Consider the following 7,270-nt stretch of genomic DNA (forward strand, 5'->3'; position numbering starts at 1 on the left):
CTAAGATTAACATTTAAATCAGTGGACTTTGGGTAAAGCAGGGTGCCCTTTATTATGTAGGTTGGGTTTCATCCAACCACTTGAAAGCCTGAAAAGAACAAAAGGGCTGGTCATCCTGCTCCCCAACTCCCTGTGCCCCAGCAAGACAGAATTCTCCAGCAGGTGGCCTTCTGCCTTGATCTGAGACATTGGCTCATCCTAGTTGTTGTTTTTTAATCCTCACCGCAGGACACTTTTCCATCGCTTTTTTAGAGAGAGGGGAAGGAAGAGAGAAAACATCAATGCGAGAGAAAAACATTGGTTGGTTTCCTCCTGTACGCGCCAGGACTGGGGCTCAAACTTGCAACCTAGGCATGTGTCCTGACTGGGTATCAAAACCTCAAACTTTCGGTTACAGGACGATGCTCCAACCAACTGTACCTCTTCCTAGTTTCATAGCAGACTGGAACCCTGGCTCCCCTGAGTTTCCAGCCTGCCTTCCCACCGTGCAGAGTTTGGACTTGCTAGCCTCCATATTCCTTATAATCTTGCGCTCTCTCTCTCTCTCATATACATATATATGTTCTGTTTCTCCAGAGAAGCCTAACTACACCGGAGGATCCTCTCCTAGAGGCGCCAAGGGGAGCATGGCCTTGCCAACACCTTCATTTCAGACTCCTGCCCTCCAGAACTGTGAGAAAATATAGTTCCCATGTTTTAAACCATCTACTTTGTGGTAATTTCTCACGGTAACTCTAGGAAACTAAGACAGTCACTGTGGCCTCTGACTTTTCAAGGACCTGGGCCAGGTGGCCTTTGGAACCTTCTCAGAAATATGGGCGTCCCTGGGTACTTTGAAGCCCAATGTGTGAGTCTGAGACGTGTGGTCAAATAAGAAAGCGCAATGTCCTAGACTCAAAGTGTGGCTCTAGCATGTACCACCTGGGTGGACTCAAGAACCTCACTTAACCTCTATGAAGCTATGTCCTCATTCAAGTAATGAGGGTACCTCCTATATTTCTAGGGCCCTATGAAGAATAGAGATAATGCAGATAAAGTGCCTAGGCCACAGCAGTGATGATAAATTCTGTCTCTTCTCCTCTTCCCTCCCCCTTCTTTTCCTCTCATACAAAAGCTCTATAGACGATTCTTTCAATTCTATCTGGCCTGACATCCCTTGTCTCCAGCCACAATGCCTTAATCAATTTTTTTCCAGCACGCGTGGTGAGCACCTCATTACCGCCTCAGTGTTTTGCACACTTTTACCCCACCTACCAAATCCTATTCCTCCTGAAAGCCACTGCTCATACTCCTCTGCTCCAGGAAGTCTTCTGTCAATCCGTGGTCCATCCTCCCTCCTCTGAACTCTTACAATACACATTCTCCAAACAGTTACTCAGACTCTCAGTGAGTACAGCACTGCCCTTACATTGCTTCTCCTATGCAGTCAGTTCCCAGTATGCAATCAGGCACTATTTGGGAACTGGAAACCATTTCCCATAGACACAGTGTTATGGATGATAGATTAGCAAAAAGTGTGCTCAATACTCTACTTGGCTTTCATCTTGTAGAAAGCAGATCCCACATACATTCCAAGTATTATAATTATGATCCATTATGCATAAGGAGAAGCAATATAGATGGTGCCCCTCTGTTCTGGTTCCGTTGTCTTGCATAGTTGCCTCCTCAGCTAACATTCATGGACCCGGCAAAGCTGCTGGTCTCCCAGGTTCGTGGGGCCCTCTGGGAGTGGGACTCATTGTGCTGGAAGGGGCTTCAGAGTACCCAGGGCCAGCCCCCTGATGCCACGCAGGTCCAGGGGCAAACTACCCAGACAGGTGGACACCTGGTCCAGAGCTAAATGAGCCTGACAGGCAGGAAGTTCTCCAGATCCAAGAGGAAGGAGTGGGTGGGCCTCCTTGCCCTTGTTTGTGACCTGGTGGCAGTGTGGTGGCAGGCTGCAGAGGGACTGCAAGGAGAATAGGCCTGGCCCTCATGGGAGCCCAGGCATCTTTCCTGGGACAGGATTGCCTTTCCAGCCCCAGCCCCAGCCTAGAAAATAATTTGCCCTTCCACTGGGACAGTTCAAGGCTGGGGTCTCTGTTTCTGGCCCACTGGTAGACAAAGAACAAATCAGCACTTTGCTTGGAGCAGGATAGACTGAGGTGTAGGTTAGCTCTTTAACTCCTTAGTTTTAGCAAGATCAGCCAGCGAGATCAGCATCACCTGGGAGCTTATTAGAAATGCAGACCCTCAACACCCACCCAGACACCTACTCCTTCAGAATCTGCACTTTAATGAATCCCCAGGTGATTCTAAACACATTCAAGTTTGGAAAACACTGCCTTAATAGTTAAAGGCGGAATGGAATGAAACCTAGATTTGCAATCTAATGAATTGGGAAAGCAATGGTGAATTCCAGCCTTGGTCAAAGCATAAAAAGTTCAGAAGCAAGGCAGATGTGCATAAAAGTCTTGTTCCCTGCAGCCTAGCCCAGACTTCCCAAATGCCCAAGGCTTGGGGTTTCTATGATGAGTGTTCACAAACCAGCCTGTATGTGTTCATTTCCATTTATATTTATCTTATCTTCTCAACTAGACTGTAAGGTTTAAAAGGTCAGGAATCATATTGCGTATGTTTGAGGGTATATCTTATGTGAGAACAGTGGTATATAACAAATGAGCACAACCTCTGAAGTAGGTGGACCTACCTTCTGGACCCAGAATTTCCACTGATTTACTGTGTGTTCTTAGCCATGATGCATGGTCTTTTGAAGCCTCAGTTTCATCATTTGTATTACTAGTGCTTGTAAAAACCTACCTCCCAGCATTGAAGAATGAAATGAGTAAACAGAAATGTACCTGGTAAATAACAGGCCCTCGATGAAACAATCGCACTTTTCCTTTTGAATCTCCACCCCCACCCTGCCTAGCTCCAGGCCACCACATTCTAAATGCTAAAGAAAAATATGCTAGGTGGGTGATAGTTCTGACTAAAATGCATTTTATTTTATTTTATTTTTATTGATTTTTAGAGGTGGGGGAAGAGAAACATCAATCTGTTGTTCCACTTATTTATGCATTCGTTGGTTGCTTCTTGTATGTGGCCTGACCAGAGATCAACTCACAATCTTGGCATATTTGGATGATGCTCTGACCAACTGAACTACCCAGCTTGGGCTAAAATGTATTTTAAGTAAACAACTCTGAATTTTTTTCCCTGTTTTTCTAAATATCAGAGTAAGTCATTCTTGTTATGGGAATTTTTGAAAAACACAGGACTGTATATGTAAAATCTAGCACTTCCCTTTCTGCCACAAAGTAGCTAGGAGGTGAGGCTCATGTATACTCAAGATTTGGCTCCATTTTGTACTTAAAATTTTTTTTTTTATTGATTGATTTTAGAGAGAAGAAGGAACAGGGGACAGAGAGACAGACAGACAGACAGACATTGATTTGTTGTTCCACTTATTTATGCATTCATTGGTTGATTCTTGTATGTGCCCTGACCATGGACTGAACACACAACTTTAATGTATTAGGATGATGCTCTAACCAAGTGACCTACCCAGCCAGGGCTCCAATTTGTACTATTTAATGGCAGTTACAAAACAGTCATGGGGATGTAAAGTACAGCGCAGAAATATAGTCAATAACATTGTAATAACAATGTATGGTGCTAGGTGGGTACTGGAAATATTGGGGCAAACACTTTGTAGAGTATATGATTGTCTAACCACCATGTCCACACCTGAAACTAATACAAAATAATACCAAATATAAACTGTAATTGAAAAATAACATTCAAAAGAAAAGATTCTGCTCCATCTGTAACCCACCACTATGGTTGAGGAAGGCATTGCTGCTGGAGGTGTAATGGATATTAGCACTATTTTACAAGGAGTACTGAAGATGACAGTCATCCACCAGGGCCTAGCATGAAAAATTTGCCAAGCTGCCAAAACCTCAGACCAGCACCAAGCCCATCTGTGTGTACTTGCATCCATCTAACTGCAATGAACCTGTAAATGTCAAGTTGGTGGAGACCCTTTGTGCTGAACAACAAATCAACCTAATTAAGGTTGGTGACAACAAGAAACTAGGGGAGTAGTTTACAGTGGATAGAACTTTGTAAAACTGACAGAGAGGAAAATCCCATAAACTGGTTGGTTGCAGTTGTTTGATAGTTAAGGACTATGGTAAAGAGTCACAGGCCAAGTAATCATCCAGGAGTACTTCAAATGCCAGAAATGAACAAATAAAATATTTGGTTCTTGTTCCTAAAAAGTATGTGGTGAATCACGTTTATTGATTTATGAATGTTGTACCAACCTCACATTCCCAGAATAAATCTCACTTGATCATGGTGTATGATCTTTTTGATGCATTGCTCTATTCAGTTTGCTATAATTTTGTTGAGGATTTTAGCATCTAAGTTCATTGGGGATATTAGCCTATAATTTTCTTTCTTTGTAGTGTCTCTATCTTATTTTGGAATTAGGGTAATGCTGGCCTCACAAAATGAGTTTGGGAGGCTTCCCTCCAGCTGAATTTTTTGAAATTGTTTGAGAAGGAGAAGTGTTAGTTCTCAGAATGTTTGGTAAAATTCACATTTGAAGCCATCCAGTCCAGGGCTTTTGTTTATTGGGATTTTTTTTTTTTTTTATTACTGCTTCAGTTTCACTAGGTGTAATCTGTCTATTCAGATTCTGTGATGCTTCCTAATTTAGTTTTGGAGGAGTGTATGTTTCTAGGAATTTATCTACTTCATCCAGTTTGTTGGCATGTAGTTAGTTGTTCATAATATTCTCTTACAATTCTTTGTATTTCTTTGTTGTAAGTTTTTTTTTCTTCTCTTTTATTTCTGATTTTATTAATTTGGGTCCTCTATCTCTTTTTTTCTTGATGAGTCTGGTTAAAAGTTTGTCAATCTTGTTTATCTTTTCAAAGAACCAGCTCTTGGATTCATTGATCTTTTGTATCATTTTTAAGACTCTATTACGTTTATTTCTGCTCTGATCTTTATTATTTCCTTCCTTCTACTCTGGACTTTGTTGTTCTTTTTCAAGATCCTTTAAATGTAGAGTTAGATGGCTTATCTGAGCTTTTTCTTGTTTTTTTTTTTTTTTTTGAGATAAGCCTGTAATGCTGTGAATTTCCCTCTTATGATTGTTTCCCAGTGCCCCACAGATTTTGGATTGTTGTGTCCACATTTTCATTTGTTTAAAGATATCTTTTGATTTCTTCCTTGATCTCGTTCTTGACCCGCATTGTTTAATAACATATTATTTAGCTTCCATATCTTCGCGTGTTTTTCAGTGTTCTTGTGATTGATTTCTAGTTTCACAGCATTGTAGTCAGAGAAGATGCTTGATATAATTTCAGTCTTCTTCAATTTATTGAGAGTTGTTTTGTGTCCTAACGTGATATATCCTAGAAAACGTCCCATGTGCACTTGAAAAGTGTATATTCTTCTGCTTTGGAGTAAAATGTTCTGAAGATATTGATTAAATCTATCTGATCTAGTGTCTTGTTTAAGGCCACTGTCTACTTGTATATTTTCTGTCTGGAAGATCTATCCATTGAAATTAATGGGGTACTTGCTGATACGTTTGATAAGGGGTTAATATCCAAAATTTATACAGAACTTAGAAAACTGAACATCAAAAAAAAACAAAAAAAAAAACAAAAAAACAAAAAAAAAACAACAACCCAATTTAAAAATGGGCAAAGGACCTGAATAGACACTTCTCCAAAGAGGACATACAGAGGACCAATACTCATATGAAAAGATGCTCAACTTCACTAATCATCAGAGAAATGCAAATTAAAACACAATGCGATATGACCTCACACCTGTCAGAATGGCTATTATCAATAAATCAACAAACAACAAGTGCTGGTGAGGATGTGGAGAAACGGGAACCCTTTTGCACTGTTGATGAGAATGCAGACTGGTGCAGCCACTATGGAAAGCAGTATGGAGATACTGTAAAAAAATTAAAAAGGGATCTCTCTTTTGACCCAGTGATCCCACTTCTGGGAATGTATCTGAAGGAACCCAAAACACTAATTTGAAAGAACATAAGCACCCCTATGTTCACTGCAGCCTTATTTACAATTGCCAAGATATGGAGGCAGCCTAAGTGTCCATCAGTAGATGAGTGAATAAAACAACTACGGGACATTTACACAATGGAATACTACTTGGCTATAAAACAGAAGAAAATTTTACCCTTTGCATCAGTATGAATGGACCTGGAGAACATTATGTAAGTGAAATAAGCTGTCAGAGAAAGAAAAATACTATATGTTTTCACTCATATGTGGAATCTAATGAAAAACTGAACTAAAAAGCAAAGAAGAGACTGACTCACAGATAGAGAACAGGACGACAGCTTAGAGGGGGTAGGTAGGAGAGGAGGGACTGAGCAAAAAGGAAAAAGGACTCATGGACAACAGTGTGGTGATTGCAGGGGCAAGGGGGGGCATAAGGGGACTAAATGGTAATAGAAAGAAACACAATAAAGTATTTTTTAAACTAAAACATATTTTATGAGACTTTCATCCAGCAATATAACATATTGATTAACATTTTGGAGTATTTCCTTCCAGATTTTACATATATGTGAATAAGAACACTATAATAATTATCTGTTATTACTGTCTCTGTAGACAGCAGGCCAGCTGGGTTTCTTTCCTTGCTGTCTACTGAGTGTGGGGCTTCTGGAAACTCAGGCCTTGAAACCAGCCAAATAAGACATCTGTCTGGTTCCATGGTTCACCTCTGTTACTTCAATCTCCAAATGATGTGTGCTGCATAACCACATATTCGAAGATTCTGTACAGAATAAAAAGTGTTGAAATAAGAACACATTTGTACTGCCCTGGCTGCTGTAGCTCAGTGGATTGAGCGTCGACCTGCGAGCCAAGTGTCGCTGGTTCGATTCCCAGTCAGGGCACATGCCTGGGTTGCATGTCAGGATCCCAGTTGGGGGCACAAGTGAGAGGCAACCACACAGTGATGTTTCTCTCCTCTCTTTCTCCTTGCACCTCTCTCTAAAAATAAAATAAATAAACAAACACATAAGTAAATTATTTTTAAAAAGAACACATTTGTACTGGTGATCAGTCCAATATAATCTGTATTTCACACCCAACTTTTTTCTAGTGAAATAACAAGGAGTTGAGATAAGGGGCTAAGAGACAAGTGCCTTCAAAAGCTTAACTCTGGGCCCTGGCTGCTGTGGCTCAGTGGATTGAGTATCGGCCTGCGAGCCCAGTGTCGCTGG

General features: G+C 40.8%; 1 pseudogene; it reads left to right on the top strand.

The window, feature by feature from the left end:
• Nucleotides 1-3,821: 3,821 nt before the first annotated feature.
• On the top strand, nucleotides 3,822-4,232 carry LOC149990697 (small ribosomal subunit protein eS12 pseudogene; annotated as a pseudogene).
• The last annotated feature ends 3,038 nt before the right edge of the window (nucleotides 4,233-7,270 follow it).

This window comes from Furipterus horrens, unplaced genomic scaffold, assembly GCF_987537825.1.
Source record: "Furipterus horrens unplaced genomic scaffold, mFurHor1.1.pri manual_scaffold_17, whole genome shotgun sequence".
In the NCBI taxonomy this organism is placed as follows: domain Eukaryota; kingdom Metazoa; phylum Chordata; class Mammalia; order Chiroptera; family Furipteridae; genus Furipterus; species Furipterus horrens.